The 13531-nt window shown below is 42.3% G+C and overlaps 1 protein-coding gene across 5 annotated transcripts in view; it reads right to left on the bottom strand.

Annotated features, from left to right (window-relative positions):
* ITPR2 (inositol 1,4,5-trisphosphate receptor type 2) overlaps positions 1-13531 on the bottom strand; it is a 248590-nt gene that overhangs the window by 222304 nt on the left and 12755 nt on the right. The window lies entirely within an intron of this gene.

Below are 13531 nucleotides of genomic sequence, written 5' to 3'. Positions count from 1 at the left end.
AAGCAGCTGCTGGTTTGTTACTGACACCTGTGAGGTGGCTGTGTTAAACAAGCGGCAATTCAAGACCTTTGTAACCTGCTAACAAATCCATTTGAGATGTGTGAAACCAAACAACAGGCTTGGCTGCAAAAGATCCTGGACTCCTGTATAACCTGCAGTTACTGTCACACCACACCACAGCAGGTTTTAAGATCACTTGCTTGTAGGTTTGAATAGGAGGCCAAAGTGCACCAGACCAGGCTTTTCAGATAAAGGCAGAATTTATTGTATTATATTTACTGCATTATACCATAAAATGTGCAAGCTATGTAAACACTGATCCAAATTATGGTGCCAATATTCAAGCCACTTAAGCATGGTACTATCAGAGAAGCTTTAACAAACTTCAAGGGGTTTAATTCCTCAGCTGGACTGCAGACAATACTGCTTTGTGCTCTCTGCTGTCATTCAGCATCTAGCACATACGACACAATTGCATTTCAGCTTTCCATACATTGGCAGCACATAAATGACAAAGGAGATCCCTGCACATATATGAAATGATCTCCAGCTGAGCTAGTTCTTCCCTGAACACAATAAATACCTGGGGTTTGCACAATCCCTCCAAGTAACTGCTGTAATTAAGCTGTACAGTTCATTGGTAGTGCCTAAGATAAATCATCAGGAAAGTCAAAATAGTAATTACACCCCTGGACTTTACGTATGACCCTTTGTATTCAGTAATTGCAGAATTAGGGGCTGAAAGCAACAATGCTCATGGGATTGCTTGTCGCAGATGCCCAGTCATTCTCCCACTGAAGCCACTGGAAGTTTTTCCACTCACTGCAGGGCAAGGGCAGCTCCTCATCATAGTGCCACAGGCAGCCAACCTCACAGACCAGCAGGTGTTTAAGCTATTAAGGCCTCACAGTGTACAGAGGTGTACACAGCTACAGCGTACAAAGGCTCATTTAACAAGAATTGGAGCTACCTAAAGCATTGCCTAGGAGATAAGGTGTGCTTATCCACAGAGGCGGGGGGGAAAGTAAAGGCAGTTTCAACTCTCCACTGTCATCACAGAATCCCAGGATGGGTCAGGGTGGAAGGAGCCACAGTGGGGCAGCTGGTCCCACCTCCCTGCTCCAGCAGGGCCATCCCAGAGCACAGGACACAGGATTGTGCCCAGACAGCTCTGGAGTATCTCCAGTGAGGACACTCTCTCTGGGCAATCTGTTCAGTGCTCGGTCACTACGCAGGAAAAAAGTTCTGCCTCATGTCAAGTGGCCAAAGTATGAACCTGTAGGGTTCTGCACCTCTCTTCCTCTCATTCTCCTGCATCATCTGGTGGAGTTAAAGCTTTCCCTTCTCTGGTGAAATGGGAGGAAGGACACGGGTGGGAGGAGCAGGACTGAGAAGCAGCAGAGGTATAACTGATTAGCGAGGTATGTTGGCAGAAAAGTCTAATGGTGCCTGCGTTCATAGATAGGAATCATATATGCTCCATAAGTCTTTATGTCCTGCAAGCTCCCCTGATTACGTAACACAGACTAAAGGTAAATACATCAAAGGTTTCTAGGAAATTTCGGAGGTAGTGCAAGAGTCAAGGGATAGTTGTACAGCTGTAATCCTAGAAGGACTGTTCCCAGTGATGAGTTATTTCAGATTTACTACTGAGATACAGGTGCATTCTGAAAGAACAAAAACCAATGTAAGAAAATAATAGGAAAGTAATTACAGTGGGTTTCATGAATTTTAGGTCTCTTTCATAACATAAGATGCTTTTTAGATTGTTAAAGAAAGCAGCCACATAATATCATTTATCTTAGCTTTGTGCCTTGAGTTTCAAAAATACCATCTGAAATGTATTTTGCCTCCTCCTACCAACAGAGATTTCCACCCAGTCATCATAGACAATATTATTAAGTACAACAATACCTGAATAAACACATGAGCACATGGACTCTCCCATACATGGAACTGCACGTGTGTGTGTGTGTGTGTGTGTGTGTGACTTGTTAAAAAATACAAGACCCAACTGCTGATGTCTATCACACACTCTATTATTTATATATCTATGGAATATTTTATACCTCAAAAAGCTGAATAAACTAAGCTAGAGACAATGTCTTCAATGTAAGCTGCTCAGCTTTTACTCTCTTAATGGTATCATAATTTCACTGCCTTTTTGAGCAGCACACAAGGCCTGGGCAGCAGCAGGAAGAGGGGCAAAGTTGGTGACAGGCATCATTAAGAGAAGCTAGATATTTTAACTGCCAGTGGAGCCCAGCAATATATTTGTTTACAAATAATGCTGAGGTTCCATTCCAAAACCACATAACCTTGACATCCCTTGTGAACAAAGGAGCTCCTCCCAATGCCTCCCTCACTTTGCTCCTCAGATGTCCCTTCACACAACCTCCTCCACAGAAATGTTCCTCCAGATCACCTGCCACCCAGGACACTTCTTTCCTGCCCAGCTGTAGCACAAAGCCTCTCCCGTGCTCCACACATCCCAGCAACCACTCGGAAAGAGAGGTGCAAGTCATACCACCAAGAAACCAACCAATAATGAACAATAGGTGATTAAAATTTTGCTGCCCTGGAAATCAAACATCGAATACCTAAGTGCCAAAACAATCAGATCCACCCAGTTCTTCTCCAAGTCCACCCACTTTTCATTTCATTGAGCCTCTTATCAGGCATCTAGGTCAGCCCACTTCTTGTGTGCTTCAAGCAGTCTCCTGCCAAAAATCTACAGTCATCCTACCTCACCCTTCCCAAAATGTGAGTTCATACTCTTTTCTGACTATCAGTCCTGCTTCAAATGATTTACAACTCTATGATTTAGCTACCCTGTATGAAATGTGTAATTTTTCTTGTCTCTTTCCAAAGCCAAATTTTTCACCATCATCTTCTCACATCTTTTAGGGTCGCCTACATTAATCCCAGCTGGCACAAAAAATAAAAAGGCTCTTCCTTGCACTTATAGCAGGACTATTAAATCTCTGTACCATTTAGGAAGATTCCATGCTAAAAAGCCCCTTTCATAAATGGGAGGACAGCAGAACACAATATTTAAAGAACTTCATACCAGTGAGGTACAGCAGCTAGGAGACAAGAAAATCTGGCTCCTGCCTGCCTCAAACATTAGGAACTTTATAGTTTCCTTTCTGAACAAATTTTAATTGCCACAAACACAAAGCATAAAACAGGTTGAAATGAGCTATTTAATAGTTTAATAGGGTATTCCCTTACCCTAGGAAAGCAAAATTCTATGCATGTAAAACATTCCAAACTCCTCAAGGTGTCTAAAACAGCAGACAAATTTCACCATGAACAATCTTCAGTGTGAAACAAGGTATGTGGGTGCATTTTATCTCTACACAGAGCGGGAACACTCAGCCATTCCCACCATCCCAAAAAACGCTCACATGGGTCACTTTGAACTGTATTATCAAATGCTGTGGAGACACAAGGGCAGAAAGTACAACCCCAAGCACATACTGAGAAACAAAAACACCACCATACAAACAGGCAGCTCCACATTTGCACTAACTGCACAAATAATTAGCCCTAAAGTTTTTCCCTTATCTGATAGTACATTCATATATTCTTGTAACTGTACCTGCAGGCTTGCATGTCAAGGGGGAGAGGGGGGAGTAAAACCAGAAGTTTTTCTGCTCAATTAAGCAATCCAGCTATAAATCCTGAATGTCATTTTGTTATTCTATTGTATTGTGTTATACTCAATCATGCTTTTAGCTTGCAAAAGCTCCTGTTCAGTAGAACTTGTTTATCCTTTTTTATAGCTATATTTACATTTTAAACATTGTGCAATTTCAATTAAATTACAAGAACAGAGCTAAAATAAATTATTACAAAGGAATAAAATGTTATTTGGAGGTTACAGAGGAAATGAGAAAGCATGGTTCTTAGATTTTAGTCTCAGTTTTGCAATTTTCTTGGCCTGCATAATAGCTAAGCCATTAATGCACCAAGAAAATGGTACTGAGATTTGTTTGGACATACTAATTTTTGCCCAGTAAATGAACACTTGTACAGTGTTTCAAGATCCTCACATCAATATAACATACATCAAGTCATTTTCAGTGGTGCCAAGCCCACCTATTTTCTGCTGTGAAAAGGGGATTGGGAATTGATCACAGTCCCAAGGCTGACAGAGCTCAAGGAGTGTTTGGACAATGCTCTCAGGCACAGGGTGTGATTCTTGAGGTTGTGCTGTGCAAGGCTAGGAGTTGCACTCAGTGATCCTTGTGGGTCCTTCCAGCTCAGGGAAGGACCTGTGATTCCAGGGGAATTGGCAATGGGAGGAGGTGTGCCAGCCTATCCCACCCAGCTCCCTCCCCAAGCACACCCAGTCCTGCTGTACCTCTCTACAACACTGGTGCTCTGCTCCCAGGCAGGGTTTGGTTTCAGCCTGTCTCAGTGCCTTTAATAAACAAATCACATTCCCATAAACCCAAGGAAATGGTTGATTTCTTCCTTTGTTTCTTTTCTGCTTTTTTTTTTTTTTTAGTATGAAAAGTAAGAATCTATCATACAAGGACATTGCAATAGCCCAAAGGCATTTCATTGTAAAACACTTCCACAGGCAAACCATCTTTTAGAATACATTTTTATTAGAGCTAAAAAAATTGAAATGATAAAATGAGTATTAGGAAAGCTTTCTGAAGGCTTTCTTTAGTGGTTTGCAGAACACAGACCCACTAATAATGCATATCACCTGGAGGACTGGACAATTTTTCCATTACTAACATTTTCCTTTTAGGTGAAATCTTAGCTGTCTTTGAATGGACAAAATCTCCACCAATGTCTCTGAGGCCAGGATTTCACCCCTATCATCCCAGCTTCCCAAAAGTGCCCTGAGGGATGAAGCTTAAAGAAGCAGCAGTGTCAGCACCTCACGCCGAGGGTCATTCATCAAAGATTTAATTACAATCTAACCTCTGCAGCATCTCCACTTAATCCAGCTAACTACATATGGAATATAAACAAGTCCAGGATTTGGCCCAAACTTAGAAGTAAATCAGAAAATCAAGATTACACACATGACTTTAACTCTGCTTGCTCACACCTGACAACCACCTGTAACAGGTCTGCAACTCAGCTTTCTCAATGCAAGAAAGCACAGATGAAGTAGAATTATTAGGTATATCAACCTAACACACGTTAGAAATGCTGACACTGGGACCACTGTAAACTAAAAATGAGGGTGTCAGAGGCAACCCTGAAACTTTATGTGAATTTTAGGCACGTAGCTCACTAACCAGGCCCTATCAGACTGAGCAGTTTAAATTTCCATGGTACGCAGTGACTTCAGAGAAGAAATTCTAGTAGCAGTGTTGCTACTCCCAAAACCAAGGAGAACTCTTTGCAGAGTTACCTATTCAGCCAGAGACAGCAAAACTAAGCCAGCAGCATAGGGAAAATAATCCAAATCAAAAGAAATTCTATGTTTAGTTTACAACAGAAGAATTTGAGGATTTTTTCTCAGCTTTGCACATATTTATGAATGGTCACTTGAAAGGAGCCTGTTATCAGTTCTTAAAGTTCTTTGAAGAACTATATGCTAATAAAAGGAGTCAGAAAGGCTGGATCATTCACTGTGAACATCATTTAATGAAAATGGAGAGATTTACCCAGAAAAATACTGTTGAGAAATGCCAATATCTGTCCAGGAATCAAAAGTGACCTCATCCTCGTAATGAAGGCAGTCACACCTACTCATCAAAATGGCAACACTTACTGTAGAAAGGAAGCATAAGTAAAGGAAGAAAATTAGGAAACTTTGCTGAAACAGCACAATGTAAAAATACTGTTGTTTAAGCAGACAAACTGTAAGGCCAATAATGAATCTCAGCATCTGGAATGACAACATATATATAAGCAAACACATGCATACAAAAATATATACATACACAAATATACATGAAAAAATTACCAATCCTGCAAACACAGGTATGAATGTAAATCCTGGAAAACGATCTAAGGGCTTTCTCCATTTTGTAACACAAACAGCAATAATCCAGCAGACCAACCCATGTCACACTATGTAAAAATGTGAGTGGGAAACACTGCTCAACCAAAATGCTGACACTTTAAGCATTCTGCAGTGCGTTTCACACAGGAGATGTAAATTTCACATGCCTAAGTTTTTGCTTAAACCCCAGTTTTTCAGACAATACAGATAACAAGACCTTGATGTTACAAACTCTATTATATGTCAGGATACCAAATGAAGAAAGGAACTCGCCTCATTTCAGAGGCAAACAACGGGGACAAGCCCAAGTTAGCATGAACACAGGTAATTCCACTGAAATTAGTGAAGCAGCCCTTTTGTGCAGCAACCCAGCACCTGAACCAGCGCTTTTCATATCCTTCCTTTAGGGCACCTTCCTTCAGCAGCCCCAGGAGCCATCTACAAGGCCAAGCACACTCACACAACACATCCTGAGCTCCCCCAGCCACAGCCCCTTTCCATGAGACGTGCAACATCCTGGCACTGGGTGCAAGCCTGGGCTTTACAGGAGGAACATGAACCTTTACTAACCACCTCCTTGCCAAGGAATTACAGGTGCTGCCTGGTTTTGCCTTCAGATAAAAGCAGCATAACCACCAACAAGCTTGTAGCCAGCATGCAGACCAGATCCCAAAATTCTGCTGCTGGTTTCAGCCTTTACTTCTGCCCCTGGGGACAATGACTTGGGTTGGCAGGGATTCCCTGAATGAGGTCTGATCACCCTTTGATGTGTTCAGCTCTCACTGGTGGCAATGAGAATCGTGTGGGGAGATACCTCCACAGCAACACATGCTCCAATTCTCTCAACAAAGGATTGTATGATTTTTATTTTCATTTTGCAACAATAAATGTTTACAAATCTTCGCAGCTGGGACGGGTATTTTTTGCATATTCTCTTTGCTCTTCTCTTTCTTCAGCAGCAAGTTAAAAAAAAACCTTCCAAACAAAAAACAGCTGAGAAATCACAGTGACTTTATTTACTTGTTTTAAAACCTAGAAGAGCCAGTTTCCTGCAGGGAGAGATCATTTTGGGAGCTGCTCCAGATTGTCTCAGAGCTGCTTTCCCAGTTGCTGGGAGCAGCTCTGGGAGTCCTTTGCCACACCTACCCCCGACCTGTACACACTCGCTTGAGAGAGTCCCACGTAGCAGCACAGAGCAGAAACCTGAAGAGGAAATGCGTGGGAATGCTCTGGCCACAGCAGAAGGAGCTGGGAAGTAGGAGAGTCACAAAACAGCAGCCACAAGCAGGGTGGCAAAACAGTCACTTCTGTGCAAGTGGACAGGTGTGAAGTTAAAGGTGGAAAAGGAGCCCATTCTACTTTTGGGAACTTTCCATAATCATAAAGCAGGAAAATGACATAACAAGCAGGTTCACACCTCAAAACTGTTTCAGACCTTTCTCAAACCAACCACCAAGCAGGCTGGCATCTCCCACAAGGAGGCTACACTCAACAACAGCCAATCTCACATGCCCAAGGACTCTCCCAGGATCTGAGGCACATAAAATCCCACATGTGCCCAGCATTCTAACCAGTGTGGCTGCACACTCCAGGAGGAGCTTCCAGGACCCTTCCAGCCCCATCCCTCCACAAGGTCTGGTCTTGGAAAAAAATCACTCCAGGAAACACTTATAGCAGTACAGGCTATTGCATTCAGCACCCCAGAGCACACAAGAGCAGGTGTCTATTTGTTACAACAGATTTTTTTGGTCCACCTGAGCTCTCAGCAATGACTCTGCTGAGCACCAAGAAGCTCTGTCTCTCTGGCTGTGCTGTCAGCTGTCAGTCAGACCACCTTCTAAAGTGTGTCTTAACAACAAGCTCTGCTACAAAGAAATGAGTTTGGCCTTTTCCCTTCAGGCCCTCCAGTTCGGCAGCATTCTTTTCAGCTGAAGGAAATACTTCCAGGTGTCCTCGCACAGCTTATCCTGACACCTTAACGGAGGAAAAACACCTGCAAACAATCACTTTCTACTGGGAAAACTGGAGTCTTTTATCACTTACATACATTTACTGGGAATTAACTGGCAGAGAAACAAGGAAATCAAGTTTTCTAGAAAAGCCTGAACTTGGTGATACAATAAGTGGAACAATGATATCCCATTTTTCCTTTGTAAGTGCAATCCTACTGTACACACATACACTTATCAACACTCATGCTACAAATCCCACAGAATCCATGGGTTTTAAAGATGCAGACTGTTTGACCTTGGAAAAAGGAGCATGGTTCCTCCTTCTTGATCAGTATCAAACACAATCTGGGCACACACAATGCACCTTCTCCCTCCTGTGCCAAAATATATACCTCAGAAAGCAAAGGCAAGCCTGATCCAGAGTTACACCTAACTCCTGTTGCAAAAGCTCTTCAAGCAATCCACTTGAGAAGAACTGTGATGCTATCACAAATTTTATTCCAAACCATGCAATCTTTGGTATCTTTTCGATTGGTCTCCTTCCTGATGCTGCATTGAGAGATATTAAAAACCCCTCTCCTTTCACTGGAAAAGAAAAGATTGTGTGTTCCTTGCTGTCACCACTGCCCTGAAAAATGTGAAAAATGGCCTCCAGCTCTGAGAGCTCAAAAACCAGGAGACCAAGAGAACAGATGCACACATGACTACTTTTTTTTTTAAATCTCACCATTTTTCAAACCCCTCTCTTTTGTTTCTGGGGGATCTGACTCATAATTTTCAGAAGCAAACAGGAAGTACTGCAGACATCTCCAAGTATTTCCTCTCTCCACCCTTCCACCCACCCCTCTTGTCTTTTACATAATTTCTGGAGACTTTATTATTCCTTTTGCTATGTTAACAATGAAATAGCACTTTCCTACACCAGCTCCAGTGCGCCAAGGTGCAAGAGACCCTCCTTTGCCCTGTTCCAAGAGAGAGATGTCCTTCATCCCCTTGACAGGACAAAGCAGGGCTTTCTGTGCCTGAGGAAGCCAGGCCTTGGGAGCTGGCAGGAGCCAGCTGTGGGGAATTCAGTCCCACTCCCCACAGCACAACAGGACCTGGAGCAGAGAAACAGGATGAAGAAGTGTTAGAAGGTAATGTGCTGGGAAAGCCTTTTTACCTCACTCCATTTATTACAGCGCTTCCTTTCATTGTATACATGGGAAAAAAATAACATTTCCCCTTCTGCACTCACCGGCAGGACCTGTCAGAGTGCTGGGCAAGCAGCTGCTTGGCGGGCTGGGCAGGAGGCGTAGCAGAGGGACAGCCTTGGGATCAGCTCCTCTGCACGCAGAGAAGAGTCCTGGCTGCAGAATACAGGGTTTTACTTTGTCCTGCAAGAAGTTCTGGATGCCCTCACACAACGGGAAGGGCAAAATCCAAGGTGTGGGAAATGGCGATGGGATGGCATAGGGTGCCAAGGCACGAGTGAGGGGGACAGAAACAACATGAGGGATGACAGGAGAAAAGAAATTACCTGGTTTGAAGAAGACCATGCAGCTCCCACAAGGAACTGGAGCAAGGTCAGAATGTGATGGACTAAGTAGCCACCATTCCTTATTCCTGCATGACCAACTCTCAACCAGGATGATGGGGACAATGCAGAAATGCAATGGAAAGCCACCTGTTTCCCTTTTTAGAGATGTCAGCTCTCTCTAGCCAGAGTAAACAAAGTAAATTGGATACATTTTAGCAGCTCTTCTCAGGAAGAAGGCATTCTGCTTTTCAGGGTGCTTTGTGTATTCCACCTCTTTGTGTCAGTGCAAGGTCTTAAATGCAATCACAGGCAAGCCTGAGATCCTGAGGTTTATTTTCATAACACCCTTGCTCCCACTGAGTCTTTGTAGAGGCAACCACTACTGCACACTCTCCCTGCAAAGGGAACCTGGACACAAAAACAAGTGTACCAAAGCTCACACCTACTTTCAAGTTAAACTAATTGGTACAAGCAACCCCCATTTAAAAAGTTCTAATCTAACACGGTGCAACAATATTTAGCACAGTAAAACTATTCTAGCCTTTTTCTTATCACTCCACAAAGTTCTCGGACACATTATCACAAGAGCTTAACCCACTGCCTGGCACATTAAGATTAAAAACCTGCCCACTGCCTCAGCTACTATTCCCTATTCACTTGTGCATAGTAAATAATACTCCACAGCTATAAACTGATCTGAAAAGATAGCAGAGCACCCCACCCAAAAATCAGCTCCATTTTTATCACCTCCCCAGATTTTATGACCTAATCAAAAAACCAGTTGTCTATCACTGTGGTGCAGCTTTGCATACGGTTACACAGTTCCTTCTCCAAGTCAAACAGCACCACATTGTCTGGGATAATCTCATCCACTCACATAAACAATTAGTCTGCTATATTTTGATTAACACTTCCGTTTAAGAGGACATTGAGATGCTTCAGCCTGAGTGGCAGAAGGTCTGGCCTCCTGTTAAAACAGATGTGCTCTTCCCAAGCTTCCTCCCTGACTGGAAATCCCAGCTGCCAGCCTTGCCCCAAGCACCACTCTGGAGCAGAATTCTCCACTATTTTCTGATTTGACAGATGGAAATAAAACAGCATACCTGACACCCCTTTGAGTTACAGGACCCACAGATCACAACATTCAATAAAAGAACTAAGTTGACCCAAACTCAAGCAAGGGCAAAAATAAACATTAATCTGGGTCATTCATTTCACATTACAGCCTTTCAGAGCCTGAGGGTCTCTAAGCAACAGTCAACCCCGTTAGCACAAATCATCTACTAAATTGCTTAAGTATATGAGCTCATATTGCTTAGAGAGGGCTGAGAGACACTCACATAAACTGTTTTGATGGGGAGCAGTAATGTGAAGCCACTGATGAAAAACAGCTTTCAGAGTAAGTGTACATCCACAGCCTCGGTGGTTTGAAAAACTATTCACCAAGGCAAAAGACACAACCAGCTCTGATACCACAGTTTACTCACATATAAATTCTTCCATCGGTACAGTGCCCTAAATAAGACATCAGAAGTTAACTGCTGTCTTTTGATCCATTAAGATAGAACCTAAATATTATCATATTTCTTAAAAAAACTGAAGCAGAGACGAGGATTTTTTCCACTGCATGTATATGCTGCTTGCTACTCTGGTTACTTAAAAGGACTACAAATTATTCCTGTACCTCACAATGTGCTGTTCATCTGGCTGGACTGCAACTTTGTGTCAGCAATTATGTGAGTTGGAAGTGATCTTGAGCCTTTGTTCCTTCTTTTTTCTAACCTTTAATCTGAGAAGGTTTTAGAACATGTTTTTGTTTATTTTTACCTTTCAAGTTTAATTTTTGTCATAGAAAAAGAGCACCAAAAATAACTATTTGTTTGTGTTTAAAGCTCTGTGTTTACACAACAGAAAAACTTGTCTCTAACTTGTCATCCTGAAATTAGAAAAAAGTATCACAGTACTTAACACACCAAAGTTCTGCTAAGTTCCTGCCAACTAACTTTTAAGAGATCCTGTCATAGCTGTAGAGCAGACTTTCAATGGCATTTAAATTAAATATTCTGCTGACTTACTCTGGCAACACAGTGCCAGAAAACAGCTGACCAGAGAGTGCTCAGTTCTCTATCTGCAAGGGATGGCACAAATATACAACTTCCCCTCCTCTCAGCACACTGAAGCCAAGGTGGAAGATGTAAAATGAGACTTCACAGCACTCCCTGTAATCCCCTCTAGGCAAGACCCATTTGAAAGCAGCTGCTGCCACATTAGGGCTAATACGAATCAGAAATCCAGACACACAGAACTTCATCTGGACACCCAGGTGCCAGATTAAGGCGGGAACAGCAGCCTCCAAAGAGAAAATCCCTCATCCCCAGACTAGGACCAAGCCACATGGAAAGAGCTACCAATATTCACAATGTACAGGAAAATCCTCCTCCCTCTCCTCTTCAACTAGATTAAATAACCCACACCTCATTGCATTCACAATAATTCAGTCCCATTTTACATGGAGAAGGACTGAGAACTCACAGAAGGTTTTTAAGGTCCACCCTACAAAAGAGATCCATATTTCTTTTGGCTGCAAAAATCAGGGAGAAAAAACTTGCACCAATTTTTTAACAGAAACAATGAGTACCTTCAACAATTCTTAGAAAACAAGTATTCAGATTTGATCCCTCAAGCTACCAGTACATAAAAACAACCAAAACCCAGCCAAAACACAGAAATTCCAAAGCTCCTTCAATGGGTAACATCATCCACCAACACACATACCCACAGCCAAGGTGTAGAGACCATTCTGACAACATCTGAAGATACTTAAAGACATTTCATCACTCAGGCAAGCCTGTGAATACAGAATCTTCGTTATCCTCAGAGGACTGAAGTGATTGAAAAGAAGAGCTGACAAGATATTTTCAGTCCTTTCAGGCTAAAGGGGTAAAATTCCTTTAGTTCTTCTATGACCTCTGCTAAACTGAGATAATAAATGAAAAGCAGCTACTGGAAAAAAAGCTTCCTTTCACCTCAGCTTGTTGGAAATCTTTATTCTTGATCTGGCCATGAACTTGGTCTTCTTAGTCTATGCACTTGTCACATACTCTAACAGGGTAGACTATTTTAACACATATTTCAAGTACATAGTTAAAGGAAGCATAAAGGACAATTGGGACTGAATTCTCCTTGATTCATTATGTCTCACTCAAATCCAGTCAATCCCTGGACTTCATAAGCTCGCCTGTAAAATTCCATCCAAGAGATATTCATGTTACCAAACAGGCTGGAACAAGCTTTTCCAGCCTAGTGTTTGATCTTCTACACAGTCCACATCACCCCAAAAGTTCTTCATAATGTAGAGATTTGCTTTATATTGGAACAAAATAACTTTTGGAGTATGATTCATATTCTCATCCACTCCTGTTTTAAATTCCTCAAAAGCACTGGGACACAGTGCCCTCATTTCCTTGAATCTATAAAAGAGAGTTGAAGGTAGAAGTCCATAATGATCCTTTCTACCCACACCCATCAGCCTCTGGGTAGATTGGGTGTCTTTTCTGGAAGCCTGCAGTCTCAAACACTTAGCAAAATACTTGGAATTCCAAGTTCTCCTTTGATCCACAGATGGTTTACTCTTGTTTATACATCTACAAAAGTCACTCAGCCAAGTTTCTCCTGTTTGCAATGCCCTTTGGTGCCTGACTTCACAAGCACTGGGTGATTTTGTTAAATAAACCATGACCATGCCAATGGACAGTCATAACTACCAATTCTCTAGCAGAAAAAACCCTCAGCTCCTCAGCCATGCAATCCAGAGATGCCTCCACAGGACACTGTTGAGCTGGACTCTCTCTTTTATCTGTCTTGCCAACGTCACATTTCCTGCACCGTTTTCCACTTCCTGCTTACATGCCACCAAATCATACATTTTGCAAATAAGCCATGACTCTTCCAGCACCCGCAGTTTCAGCAGTTTAAAAGCCATGATACAATTTCTGAATGAATATAACCACCTGTTTACCTCATTGCTAAATTCCAAACTTGTCTGATGAGATCAAGAAACCTTGATCTTGCCACTTTGAG

Source organism: Pseudopodoces humilis, chromosome 5 (genome assembly GCF_049639895.1).
Source record: "Pseudopodoces humilis isolate 2021_Gansu_Grassland_sample_001 chromosome 5, ASM4963989v1, whole genome shotgun sequence".
Taxonomy (NCBI): Eukaryota; Metazoa; Chordata; class Aves; order Passeriformes; family Paridae; genus Pseudopodoces; species Pseudopodoces humilis.
The sequence above is the reverse complement of the archived record's forward strand: the minus strand, read 5'-3'. Positions and strand labels throughout refer to the sequence as shown.